Source organism: Delphinus delphis, chromosome 18 (assembly GCF_949987515.2).
Source record: "Delphinus delphis chromosome 18, mDelDel1.2, whole genome shotgun sequence".
NCBI classification, from domain to species: domain Eukaryota; kingdom Metazoa; phylum Chordata; class Mammalia; order Artiodactyla; family Delphinidae; genus Delphinus; species Delphinus delphis.
In genome coordinates, this window is record NC_082700.1 from 37,683,060 (window position 1) to 37,697,883 (window position 14,824).

Genomic DNA, 14,824 nt, shown 5'->3' on the forward strand with positions numbered 1-14,824 from the left:
CTGATGGAATTTAAATATTTTGCTAAAAATTATGAACAGTGAGTAGTAGGGGTGGGTTTAAATTCACCTGAATAACCTAGGGCCTGATTCTTTAATGACCCTACTCTATGGCCTTGTTAAAAATGTTCATAAAGACATGTGAAGCATTGTACATTTGGTTTCTTAGACTGAAACATAACTTTTTAATTCCTACTTTTAATGTATTTTATTTCATCCTTGTTGAAAGTATTTATGTAAGATATTTCAGATAATTTCAAGAACTGGAATGGGATGTCATGCATGGATAAAATATGCAATATACACACTAGGAGCAAGCAACCACAAATATGTAGACACTTCTAGGCATGCAAATATAATCTTTGATGAATGATAACTTGAATAAGTGGGTATCATAATAAATATATCTATTATTTCTAAACTCATTTTTAAGCTCAATGTAATTGGAATTAAATTTTTAATAAAAGTTTTGTGTGAGAAGATCTGGAAAGAACAGTCTAAAGTCTGTATAGAAAATATGCCAAAAATGTTTATTAGCTTTTATTATTTGTAATTACAGAAAATTAAAATAAAATAGTAGAGAAAGCATTGTTTCAAATAGCACATTACCAATGATTTTTAAAATGTTAAAGTTTGACAAGTACAAATTGCAGAAAATTTTCTAAATACAAATTTAGTAATATGTAACATACTTCACACACACCAGTCTCATAATTCTCTATTTAATATTAAAAAAAGGAAAAGAATAATTGAACAAAGTTTTCTTCACAGAAATGTACTTCATTACCTATGTGTTATAAAATGAAAAATTGGTATTAGGGTTTCAATATATGAATTCTGAATTTTGGTAGGACACAAACATTCAGTCCACAACAGATGGGAAAATGGTCAAAGTTGTTAGAATGAAAAGATCTATTTAGTGGAGCTCTGGACATTGGGAAGAAATGAAAACAAGATACAGTCCGGTCAGGCCAGATTATGGAGGGGTTATGAAACCAAAGAGTGAAAAGTCCCCACGTGGTTCTCAAGGTCTGAGTGGGCTACCTCTTACATGGGAGAGTATCCATAAGCTTTAGATTTTTCTAGTAGGATCAGTGGTGGTCCCTGAGAGGGAAGGGTTAGAATCAAGTGATTTGACTAGAAAATCTAGAGGCAAAAACTGGGGCAAAAGCCCCAGTCAGGTATATTTGATCACTTGTCAACATGGGTCACCTTAAACATTATTGAGTTACATAAATCTTTTCTATTTTAGGTCAAATTATACTTTGGATAGTTAATATGTATTTATTCACCAGGCACTGAACCCAGCCTATGCATTATTATTTTTTTTTACTTTGTATTTTTTAAATCTTTATGTTCTTTTATAGGAGCAAGATTCCTGACCGGTATACAGTGGTGTATTTACTACAGAGACCTGTGCAGAAATTACATACTATCCATTTTGACAGGTTTTCATTACACTTTGCCTATTGATGGAATAGTTTCATTTATAAAGTTTTTATACATCAAAAATCTTTGAATTTAACCAGGTTGTCCATTAATTAATCTCTGAAAAAGTTAAGTAGCATTTAATTTTGGCTACTATATTTTTACAACATTAAAAATTGTACACATTAGGTAGCTTCTCAAAATGTTACTTATGCACAATGGCATTAAGCAAATAGAGCAGAGTCCATCATCTCATCCAGATCCACACAGACAGGTCTCATTTGAGAGCTATATGCTAAAGAGCTGGTATTTTGAGACAAAAGTACACCTAACCTGAGTTTCTTAACCGCCAATATGGACTTCTTACTCTGAAAGCCTGTCTTCTTGGCCACCTCGACCACATCTAACAATTGCCCTGTTGTGTGTTGACTCAACAGTGGAGCACCATGTCTGTCTGATGGTGGTGACAGGCACTATTATTATATCCAGATAAATAAAAGCCCATATTTTGAAATGCCAATTTGAGATACAAATCAAGGGTACAACATATTCAGAACGGAGTTTTCAGCAATCTGGAATCCTGAATGATGTGAAAAATTTCAGAAAATGATGGCAAATTGTACCCATGATGGGTTCCCAGTTATGGAAACATTAATACATTGATTCAAATTCCTTTACTCAATCAACATAGCCTGGGGTCATCCTGCAATTGTGTATCAAAAAATACTAAGTTAGGATGACAAAGTTTTACAATAATTTTATACAAGTCAAATTTGGAAAGTCATGTTAAGAATATCCATTCTGAGAGAAAAACATCAAATCCTTTGTGTACACATTTAGTTTGACTGTAACAAAGCAACGTGTACAATTTTAACATTTAAAACTGAGCATCGTCTTTCTTTCCAGTGAAATGAAAAGAAAAATTTTAAATAAACAGGAACAAAATTACAATAAAGAATGTCAATTGCAACTGAGATCCTATGGGTTCTACTGATTCTCTCATCGAGTGGCAGGGCTCAAGTCATCATTAGGAGATAATTTGATTTTAAATGTGTCATATTAAACTGCAAGGATGTCTGTTAAATATCACAATTAAAACATGCCAAAGGAGAAGCCATATTGTCAAAATGCCCACTTAACCCACCCAAGCATCTCAAACCCACCCTTTGCTGACCTTCTATAACCCCATTTTTTTAAGTTTTTTTTTCCTTTTTTTAAACAAGAGAAAGTAAACAGATACATGTTGGTAAATGCTAACTGTCCATATTCACATAGAGACACAGTGTAATCTCTGAGCCCAATATACAGAGAATGGAGGAAAAAAGCTAGACTTCTATGCACTACTTCACAGGGACCTAGCACCCTCCAGCTTCCAGCAGAGCTAAGGGTGTAGGAGGTTTTTTCCCACGGAGCATGGTGGTGTTGATTCCATAAAGTTTTGCTGAGACAGGAAGGGATAAAAATGAATTTGGAACAGAAAAGTGTAGAGATTCTTCTCTACTGAGTTCTGCTCAAGGTATTTCCCCCCAAAATAAGTTGAGAACCATGGTATAAAGGAGAAAAGAGACCTCAAAACAGGACGACTAAAAAGAAGAAGTCAAAAGAAAAAAAAAAAGATTGCAATTTGCTCCCAGGGACTGGAGAAAATTTAAAAAGGAAGGTTGGAATCCATCAGTGTTCCATTAGTCATCTTCTCCTTCATCTTCCTCTCCTTTCTCCTCCTCATAATCTTCATTTTCTTCACCTTTATCCTCATTCCTTTCTTCATCAATATCTTCCAGTCCTTCTTCTTCTTAACATCATCATCATCTTCTTCTTCCCCTTCCTCATCATCCACGTCAGGAACCAAGTAGTACTGTAATGGATTTGGACAAATGTCATCTTTGATGACCTCTCCTAACTCATCTGAAGCTGCATCAGAATGATCAGGAAACCAGGTGAAGAAGCTCTCTGGTTCCTCATGCTGTGTCTTCCTGCTGGCTTTATTCTGCGTTTGGCTTGAACTTTTCATCAGATCCTTTCTGGATTTCCATTTGATTTCAGTGTACTTTGAAGATGAATCACCACTCTCATTCAGATGAAGTTCTTTGGAAAGAACTTTATTTTCAAAGTAAGGGTTTTCATTAAAACAAAAATCTATTCTATAACCTGATTTAATATTTTCAAATTCTGTTACTTCAACTCTTATCAAATAATGCAGTGTCTCTTCACCCTCTTGCACAAACAGTACAGACAATTGTGGATGGTTGACAAATGTTACACCAAAATTTCAGATTTTGGCAGTCAATTCTGACCTCTTCTGAAAAAATGGTTGGTGGAGTTTGTTATTTTTCTGTTCTACTTTCAAACTCTTCTCGCTGGCTTGTTCATTACATCTGTTCTGTCTATTTCATTTTGTACTTCATCAATATGTTCAATTTCTTCTTGCTATTCTTTTTCTTCCTTCTGCAAGTTTGGAGAAGCAGATGTTTTCTCTGCCCTGGAGGTGGGAGTCAGTCTCACTTTCTTTGGTTTCTTCGCTTGAGGTGGAGGTGAAGACTGGTGTTTGGGAGCCATGAAAACTCACCTTATTTCATTTTAATTCTCATAGTCATACTTTGAAACAGCCACACATTTTTCTCCCCATGTTAATTAACAGACAGGCAGGTAATGTTTAGAGACCCTGAAGAACTCAACCACATCTCACAGAGTCAAAACCAAGCTGTCAATTCAAGTCTGTCTGGCTCCAAAATCCACCACAGGCATGTCTGCTTGATCCACAAAAGAAATTAGGACACAGGTGAAGTTTGAGTGAAGCCAAAACAATGAAACTACTTAAAGGCCTTCATCAGAGAATTATGATAATAAAATTATTATTTTAGGAAAATTAATCTGATAAGAGCCAGTCAAACAGATTAAAATGGAGTGACAGATTAGAGCGAAGAAGAGCAACTATAAAATAACTACAAGATTTCAAGTGTGACATAATGAAAATCTGAATTAAGCTGGCAATGGCAAAAAAGGGACAAATTTGTAATGATAATTAACAGAATAGATAACTGATTAGATGTGAGGAACAAAAGATAAGAGAAAGTTAATGATGATTGATATATGAAAAGTACTATTTTGGCATATGTTATATATTTTCAAAGTCAGAAATATTCCTTGACCTGTTTTAATACCAATATTGTCTAAGGTCAACATATTTCATTATTTTTACATGTATAGCCTTATTAGACCTTATTGCAGTCTTGAAAATTTAGTGGAAAAAATATATGTCATGTGTTTTTAAAATTGGACAAGGCTGGGTGAGCTTTTGATATGAGCAAACATACATAAGATAGAGGTCAGCAGTCAATGCATTCCTAATGTAGTCTATACTATAGTTATCCAAATGTATTTTTGAGTTCCCCATACTTGTATGGAGTTAGTTTTGGTATTAACATATGCTGAAATGTACTTTTAGTTAATTCAGGGTGAATTTTTATTTCTGAATAAAGTAGATATAATTTGATCTTATAAAATTCTAAGAAATAAGTGGAGCTTTGAAAATATTTTTCTTAATTATCACTATTCTACCAGGCAAGTAGCTGTACATTGCCAAGAAAGTATCATTTTGTTTATTTTGAGGATTATGTCACATCTTCTGCTCTTTCTCAGAAAAGAAATCATTTGGTCCTTTGAATTTATGCCAGCCAACACAAATGCTTAATTCAAATTGAGATAGAAACCAATTATATTAAGGGAGAATCATTGACAATTGTAACATTCCAGGAATTTTGGCCCTGGCAGGGAGGAGTATGAGGTAAAGAATAGCATTAGGAGGCCCATGAGGGGTCTTTATTTCAATAATTCAATTATTAGCTGAATTTGGAGACATTCTTAACTCTCTGAAATAAGTGAATTCAATACAAACACAAGGTATGTTATTTTCTTTCTAGATAGCTTAACAACATCACTAAAGCATGTAAATATTAAATTTCCCATAAAACACTAGGAAGCATAAACTAAGTCCCTGTAATCCCGCTGCTCCTAGTAAGCTAAAATGTATTACATATTTACAATAAGCATTGTGTAATCTAACTTTTAACTATTTTTTCATTCAATTCTCACAACATCAGGTACTATTTATACCCTTTATGTGTTTACAAACACATAAAGTGAGAGGAAAAGAGTTTTATGTTTGCCTTGGTCACCCATTTATTTTTCTTTTTACCTCCAAAATTGCTTCTTAACAAAGAGGAAAGGTTCTTAGCTGGTAGGCCCTATGATTTATCACAATCAATCATGAGTTGCCCATTCAAACAAGATACTTACATAAGCAAATATCTCATTCCACCTTATCTAAACAGATAAGTTCCTTTGACCCAACCACAAACACATATATTTCCAAAAAGCGTTTTGGAAAGCAGAATCTCCAGAGATTTATAAGATATTGTAACTATCAGAATCAGAATGATCTTTTATTTTATTTTATTGCTTTCAACCGTCACCTTGCACACATTAACATTCATTGACTGAGCTGGTAGGGATCTGCATGTGCACTTCACCTTAATATCAATTGACTTGGTGTTAACTGAAGTGCTCTGGCATCCTTGGCCACAGAATTTTGAATTGGATTTTGGTTGGGGAAATAACAGAAGAAACAAAAACAACAAAAAACTCCATGAACAACAAACCTATAAACTACCTTATGTAGTATGGGAATGAATTGTTTAGTATAGAAACTAAAGGCTAACAGGAAGAGTTGGGATTGCAAAAGTCATGGACAACATTAAGTCATTGCCAAGAGTCAAAAAAACTGCCACAGAAGGTCAAGGAAGTGTACACAGCAGAACTCAGCCTGCACAGCATTCAGGTGGATTCTCCTCACAGACATGCAGGAAAGAGGTGAAATCTCAGAATTTCATCTGTTTCATTCTCATCATTTGTTTTATTCCAAAAGTCACGTGGTAGATGGTTCTCGGGTGCTTACTGGGAAACCATAATGAATCTGACATCTCCCCAGGAATCTTTCTGCAAATGACTTTAGAAGAAAATGATTTCTCCCCTTCAACCTTCACTATTTTAAACAAGTACCTCAAAGTCTATTCTAGAACTATACAGAAAAATGCATTCTGGGAAATGTAGTCTCCAGCTTCTCCTCAGCAATGTGCAAAGCCAGGCTTAGAAGGAAGCAGTGGTGATGGCAAGTTGCCAACAGGTAATCCAAATGAGGAGAGACAAAACCACTTAAGCCATTGTGTCTCTCTCCTTTGATTTTTCAAATCTGTTATAGCTCAGTCACAACATCCTTTTGATATCTTCTAATTTAAATACTGAAATTAGAATTAAATACTGAGTTACCCATTATTAGCATACCTTATGCTAGGTTATTGGGGACTGGAAGAAAATAAAAATAATTGTTTAAAACATTATATATATATATATATATACATATCAAAATATATATACAAATATATACATATCAAAACAAAGAAGAAAAAGTGCATTATTTCTACAGTCTTCATTTCTTTATTATGTGACCAGAGTTGTTATTTATAACTTCCTTTCTCCCTATCTTTCTATATACTCTTTGTTCTCATCCAGAACTTCAACTGGCCATGGTTATTTATCTGAAGTGAGAGGGGAGGTGGCCCAGATCATTATTTCTGAAGAGTCTGTGCCATTAACAATCTTGCTTGTATGTGATTGCTGCTGCAGTTTCATATTTACATTTACCAGTGGATTTGGGAGTACTAGGAAACACCACTGGTTCCAGACATATTCATCTTTGACCTCATTTTATATTGGCAGGCCTATCTCCTGGATCATCAGGACCTATCATATCAACCAGTACATAAACTCTTTATGTGTTTATTGTTTATAAAGTAGCCAATGGGCAACCTCCTTTCAATTCAATGGAAGTTTTTTTGGGTTCTCTTGTTGGAACATTCCTCCTCTGGGAATCAGAAAGGCATATATTTGCAGGTATGGGAAGCAAGCATTTTGCACTGAATTATTTTAGTAATAGTGACCAAAGTCACTCTCATTTCCACACCTTGGCTCCTAGACTTATGTATTCTGGCTACAGGAGAAAGAATACCATATACTGATTGCTAATTCAGAACATATTGCAGCTTGAACACTCAACTTAACAGATGTTGTCACAAAGCCAGCACTATAATTGCATTTCTAATAGCCATTTCATTGTTCTATTAAGTCAGCTGTAGGATAACAGATTTATAACAACAAGAGTGAGTTTGATGGACACAAGCACATTGCCAAAATTCACTCACTTTCAGTGAATTCCCTGATCAGAGAATACGTTGCATGTGTTCTGTGATGTTAAAGATGTCACTCTATAAATCCACTGATGGTCTATTGGAAGAAGCACTGAAGATTGTGAAGAGAAAATAAATGTCTCCCAGGAAAGGGAAACCATTACTCCTGCCATGAAAGATTCAGTCCATTGTAAACATCCTCTCTTGTGGTTGGCATATCCTCCAGGAGAGTGTGTAATTCCTTCACTCAGCAATTTCGTAGTTCAGCCTTAGTGAGTGAACCCCAAGCTGGGTAGTTCATTCCCATGGAGTTTCTGGGCAAACAATCTAGCTGACATCCAAAGAATAGCCATTTTGTCCAACAAATTATTGAGAACTTTCTCTATAGAACTTTCTCTATAGTGGGTGCCATTTGGTGAGCATTCTTAGTGAAAACAAATATTTTGACACCCTGTTACAATTCTGACAGGTGTATCTACTTAATTTTTCATCAGATTCTCTTATCATTCAATTTAAATCTTGTTTTTTTCAAGTTATTAACCACTATTCTTCAGGTTCCCCCTGAGAGGTGCTGTGATATTGTACTGCCATTTTCAGAAAGTGCCAGTGAATTGTGAAGAAATATTTGTTATCCAGGTTTCATTTTTCTTTTGTTTTTTCCTCTCCACTCCCCCATCAACAGTTTACAGGGAGATCTCTTTGAGATTGTAGCTGAGGGTTGAGAGAGTGGGCAATGTAGGGGAGCTACAAGTCATGGGAGTCTAAGTCACTTGCTCCTACAATTTAGATGTGCTTTCAGCACTGATCTTATATATCACTTCCACTTGATGATAATTTCTCTGCACTTCCAATGCCATGGCTTGAAGGGTGACATAACACTAAGTTCATTGTGAGTAACTCAGTTTGCATGGTAATGTAGTGTTCCTGATTAAATATTAAATCTCTACCAGGGCTCAGTAGTACCAGGAACTATTTTACAAAACGATAAAAAATGTCTCTAGAAAATATCATGAATTTGACCCAGATCCTAAGGTTCTGCACTTGACCTTGTGTTCTACAATCTTATTAAACTCAGTCATTAATTTTAGTAGATTGTTGGTAGACTTTTTGAGATTTTCTATGTAGATAATAATTTTCCTCTTAAATAGCTTACTTATTTTATAGAACATAAAAGGAAAATTACTCTTTTATATAAACTCACCTATTTACCATTTTTGTTGCTCCTCTTTTGTTCCTGAAGAACCTTGTTTCCCTCTGTTGTCATTTCCCTCCAACTTGAAGAACTTCCTTCCTGTGACATCTTTAACTTCAAAGAACACATGCAACATTTTCTCTGATCAGGGAATTCACTGAAAGTGAGTGAATTTTGGCAATGTTCTTGTGTCCATCAAACTCACTCTTGTTGTTATAAATCTGTTATCCTACAGCTGACCTAACAGAACAATGAAATGGCTATTAGAATTCTTTTGGAGCAGGTCTTCTAACAAATTATTTAATTTAATTTTATTAATAATGAATTTATTTCCCTTAATTCTTAAAAGAGTGATACAGATATAGATGATACAGATATATGTATATAGAGATATAGATAAAAATAAATATAGATAAAGATAATATAGATATATTTATATAGATAGATAAAAATAGATATGGATATAGATACAGATGATAGAGATAGATACGGGTACAGAACTCTAGCTTGGCACATATTTTCTTTCAGCAGTTTAAGTATTTCATTCAACTGTTTCCTAGTCTCTGATATGTAGTCTATTTCTCTCTAGCTGCTTTCAAATATTTTTCTTTATTTTTGTTTTTCAGAAATTTTATTATGATGTGTCCAGACATGATTTTCTTTGAATTTATCTTGTTTGAGTTTCCTTCTTGAATTGAAATTCTTAAATCTTTAAATTGATGTCTTTTGCCACATTTGGGAAGTTTTTCATCATTATTTCTACAAATATATCTTTTTGTTCCAGTCTCTTTCTCCTCTCTTTCTAGAACTCCAATGACACAAACTTTAAACATTGTAAAATTTTCTTATATGTACCCAAGGCTCTATTCACAGTTTTTTAATCTTTTTTGTTCTCTTTATTCAGTTGGATATTTTCTTTTGATCTATCTGAAATTTCACTGTTTCTTTCTTTGTGGTCTCCATTCATAATCTAGTGAAATTTGTATTTGAGTTATTTTATTTTAATAATTCTTCCAATAAGTTATATTTTTTAATTATGGTAAGAGCACTTAACATGAGACCTAACTCTTAATAAATATATGCACAACACAATATTATTAAATATTAAAAACACTATGCTGTATAGCAGATCTCTAGAACTTATTAGGTAAGTGAGAATATTTTTGGTGTTTGCATTTTCTACCTCAAAGAAAATCAGCAACTTCTGATTTTCTCTTCTCCCAGAACCTGGCAACTATCATTTTACTGTCTGTGTCTATGAGTTTGATTATTTTAGAGACCTCATATAAGCGAAATCATGTCATATTTGTCCTTCACTACTGGCTTATTTCATTTAGTATAATGTCCTCCAGGTTCATCCATGTTGTTGCATATGGCAGAATTTCCTTTTTTAAAGCTGAATAATATTCAATTATGTGTATATAACGTATTTTCTTTATCCATTCGTCTGTTCATAGACTTTTGAGTTGTTTTTGTATCTTAGCTATTGTGAATAATGCTGCAGTAAACATGGAATGCAAATATCTTCAGATCCTGACTTTAATTCTTTTGGATATATACCAAGAAGTGGGACTGCTGGATCATATGATAGTTCTGTTTTTAGCTTCTTGAGAAAATTTCATACAGCTTTTCTTATACTTCCTATATCTCTAGTGAGAATATATTTTTTTATAAACTTAATTTGTATCTATCTTTATTTCATGTGGCACAGGTATAATATCTGCTTTAAATCTTTTTGTGATAATTCCAACTTTGGGATCACCTGAGGATTTGCATTTGTTGATTGTATTTTCCTTTCAGAACTGGTCACATTTTCCTGTTTTTATATGTGTCAAGAAATTTTGAATTATACCCTTAAATTTCAAATATTAAGTTGTGAAGGATCTGCCATAATTTTATTAAAAATGTTGATTTCTCTTTATTTTTGATTCTTCACCTGTTTTAATAATCAATCAATTTATTTACCTTCAGATCACAAAGATTTTCTTATGCTGCTTTGGTTCTGTCCAATGCATGCTCCACTCAGAAATATATAGAAGCTTTTGTACAGCAAAGGAAACCATAAACAAGTGAAAAGACAACCCTCAGAATGGGAGAAAATATTTGCAGATGAAGCAACTGACAAGGGATTAATCTCTAAAATATACAAACAGCTCATACAGCTCAGTATCAAAAACCCACAAAAAACAATCAAAATATGGGCAGAAGACCTAAATAGACATTTCTCCAAAGAAGACACACAGATGGCAAGAGGCACATGAAAAGATGCTCAACATCGCTAATTATTAGAGAAATGCAAATCAAAACTGCAATGAGATATTATCTCACACCAGTCAGAATGGCCATCATCAAAAAATCTAGAAACAATAAATACTGGAGAGGGTGTGGAGAAAATGGAACCCTTCTACACTGTTGGTGGGAATGTAAATTGGTGCAGCCACTATTGAGGACAGTACGGAGGTTTCTTAAGAAGCTAAAAATAGAGCTAACATATGATCCAGCAATCCCACTCCTGGGCATACCTTCGGAGAAAAATGGTTTGAAAGGATGCATACACCCAGATGTTCACTGCAACACTGCTTACAATAGCCAAGATGAGGAAGCAACCTAAATGTCCATCGACAGATGAATGGATAAAGAAGATGTGGTACATATATACAATGGAATATTACTCAGCCATTAAAAAGAATGAAATAATGCCATTTGCAGCAACATGGATAGACCTGGAGATTATCATACTAAGTGAAGTAAGTCAGACTGAGAAAGACAAATATATGTTATTGCTTACATGTGGAATCTAAAAAATAATGATACAAATGAACTTATTTACAAAACAGAAACAGACTCACAGACTCAGAGAACCAACTTATGGTTACCAGGGGAGAAGGGTGGGAGGGAGGGATAGATTGGGAGTTTGGGATTGACATGTACACACTGCTGTATTTAAAATAGATAACCAACAAAGACCTACTGTATAGCATAGGGAGCAATGCTCAATATTCTGTAATAACTTAAATGGGAAAAGAATTTGAAAAAGAATAGTTACATGTATAACTGAATCACTTTGCTGTACAATTGAAAATAACACAATATTGTTAATCAACTATGCTCTAATGCAAAATACAAATTAAAAAAAAACAGAAATGTATGGAAGACATGGATAGTGATTAAGTCTTAGTTCAGTTCTAAAGGCTTTCTCTCTATGTCTCTGGGTCTGTCCCTCACATACACAGCTCAGAGGCCAGTCTGAGATTTGTTTGAGAACATACATGAAACCGGGAAATCTCCTTCTTCTTCCTGTCTCTTCTCGGAGATTTTCCCCATGTTCTCTGTTCCACCAGGCCTACATTTACTTGTACTCTGGCCAGAAAGATCAGATTCTTTTAAAATTTTAACTGTCCATACCATTGTTCTGTCATGTAGCCCCATGACTGTGTGCTCAGGCCAAATTTGTGAAAGAAATGAGAAAAAAAAAAAAAAAGATATTTGTCCTTCTGTATCATATCATTTCTCCAGATTTTGACATTCTCTCCATCTGCACATACCTCCTGATTTTGTTAACCTTTCAGAAAGGAGAAATGAATTCTGTCAATTACTTTGGGTAAGAAGTTAATAAAAAGACAGAGAATAGACTAGTGGAATTGTAAAGCTGAAGGTTTGGTGATCCCAACAAGAATGATCTTACTGGAATGGTGGAGATGAAAAATTGTCAGTTCAGTTCAATTTTTTTATATAAAATATAATATTTTAAAGTAGGACAATTTGATTTTTCTCATATCATTTCAATATATAGTGCATTGTTAAATTTTCATTTTCTTTAAAAATTCAAATTCATCATAATGCTTATTCACAAATTCCTTACTTTTATTGTTGGGTGACCTTTTGAGATTCTGAGCCTGTGACCTAAGACACTGCCTTTGGAAAGCCTTAACTGTGACAAAAGCTTTTAGTATATATATATTTTCATGTACCTCTACCATTTTAAAATGTTCCACATAATAAGGACATTTTATATATTTTTTTAAAAAGTATGCTTTTCCTAAAGCTGTTTACAGTGTATAATAAAAATAGTGTAAAGAACAATTTCAATTAAAAATTGATAAAAGGAAAGCAATGATAAAAACTTTCATACTAATATGTTCAAACTGCAACATAATTAGAAAATTAAAAGTGACTAAAAGGTTATTTTTTAAAAAATCATGCGTACCCTCGCATTGTCACACTGATTCCAATAAAGATAACTGAGTGTTTCTAGTGCAAAACTAAGAGATGAGAAACTTCTTAAACAAATGTGTCCATTGAGAAATCTATATCAATCCTTTGGAAATCTATTGATAAAGCTCACCTCTGCAATAAGTATGTGTCTCCATTGTAGAGTCATCAACCAGCATATTGAAATTGCTCCTTCCATGCCGAATAACAGTTTTTGCCAAGAAAGGAAGCCCCATGAAGTCACTGTTCTCTCCCCTGAAGTCCTCACCTGGTGTGAGTATGGCTCAGAGCAGCTGCCTGTTCTTCCTGAACTCCTGTCTATCAAACGATTCCTGGCATCGAATCCACCTGCCCACTTGCTGCACTGACAGCCACAAAAGTTATAGGATAATGTTGACTATCTGCTAAAAACAAGTAAAGACATAATTTTTCTCTAGGAAAAAATGTGATTGGGACACAAGTGATTTTTTTTTCTCTGGAAGCTCTCTACCTTTCCTCTCCACAGTAGTTCTTCCAGCCTGCCTTTTAATAAACCAGCATTTTGTTGTTAAGAGTAGGAGAAAGAACATAAAGTCCTTCACTGAAGAAGCACTATGTTCATTTTTGATTTGCCACAATCCGATAGGAAATCTAAGGAATGTTCTGGGACAGAGTGTGACTAGAACAAGAGAGTTCAATTTGATTTACTTGATATCCACTTCCTGAAATTACTTGATAGATCAGAGTGATGTAGTAAAATGATATTTTATTTCTTTGTTCCTCTTTGGCAGTGTTTAAGAAATTTATTTTATTCTATCTTACAATTCTTTCTGGAAACATCTATCAACAACGAAAAATCCGATTTAGACATCTGGGGAAGTGAAATAGATATGGATTTCCTGCAAATGAAAGATAATAATGCCAAAATTGAGAATTTGATTGAAAAATGTCTCTCTATTCTCCTATAAGATTGAAGTTATATAAAATATGCTAATGTCAACAATCTGAGGTATATGAAACAAATACTTCTTTAATTTTAAATTATCAAAAAGACTTTTTTTAATTAAAATGTACCAAAATAATGAAAACTCACTATGTAAACTTTAAGTAGTACCCAAGTGTAAAGAATAGTAATTGAAATCTCGCTTCAGCTTGTATATATATCTATATATATATATGGATTTCTAGCATAATCTTAATCCAATATATAATATAATCATATGTATACACCCACATATATATGTGGGTATATATATAAGATTACTTTATATAGAAAGGATATATATTATATACAAATGATATATATGTATATCATTGGGTATATATATACATATATATATATATACATACATACATATATATATATATATATGTATATATATACCCAATTTTATCACTAGAGGCAAACAGTACAGCAGTGAAAGTATCTTCTCATACTTTTTATCTGCATCATTAAGAACCTATGTATAAACAAGGGCTAATACTGTAAATTTGTTTTGTGACTTGTTTTTATATGTAACAGAACATTGTGTGGTGGTTTTCAATAGATAAATATACATATCTAATTCTACTTACCACTACTGTGTTTCATTATATATTTATGTATTTAACTACTTCCATAGTAGTTACTATGTTACTAAGTTACTTCCAGAGTAATGCAAAATATTCAATAACATAAATAATATTTACAACTATGTATACAATCATAATATACATGTGTGCATAACTTTGATCATATGTTGATTATTTTGTATAATAGGATATTAAAAGTGAA

General features: G+C 33.4%; 1 pseudogene; it reads right to left on the reverse strand.

Moving 5' to 3' along the window:
- Positions 1-2,863: 2,863 nt before the first annotated feature.
- LOC132413814 (protein SET-like) lies at positions 2,864-3,981 on the reverse strand (annotated as a pseudogene).
- Positions 3,982-14,824: the final 10,843 nt, after the last annotated feature.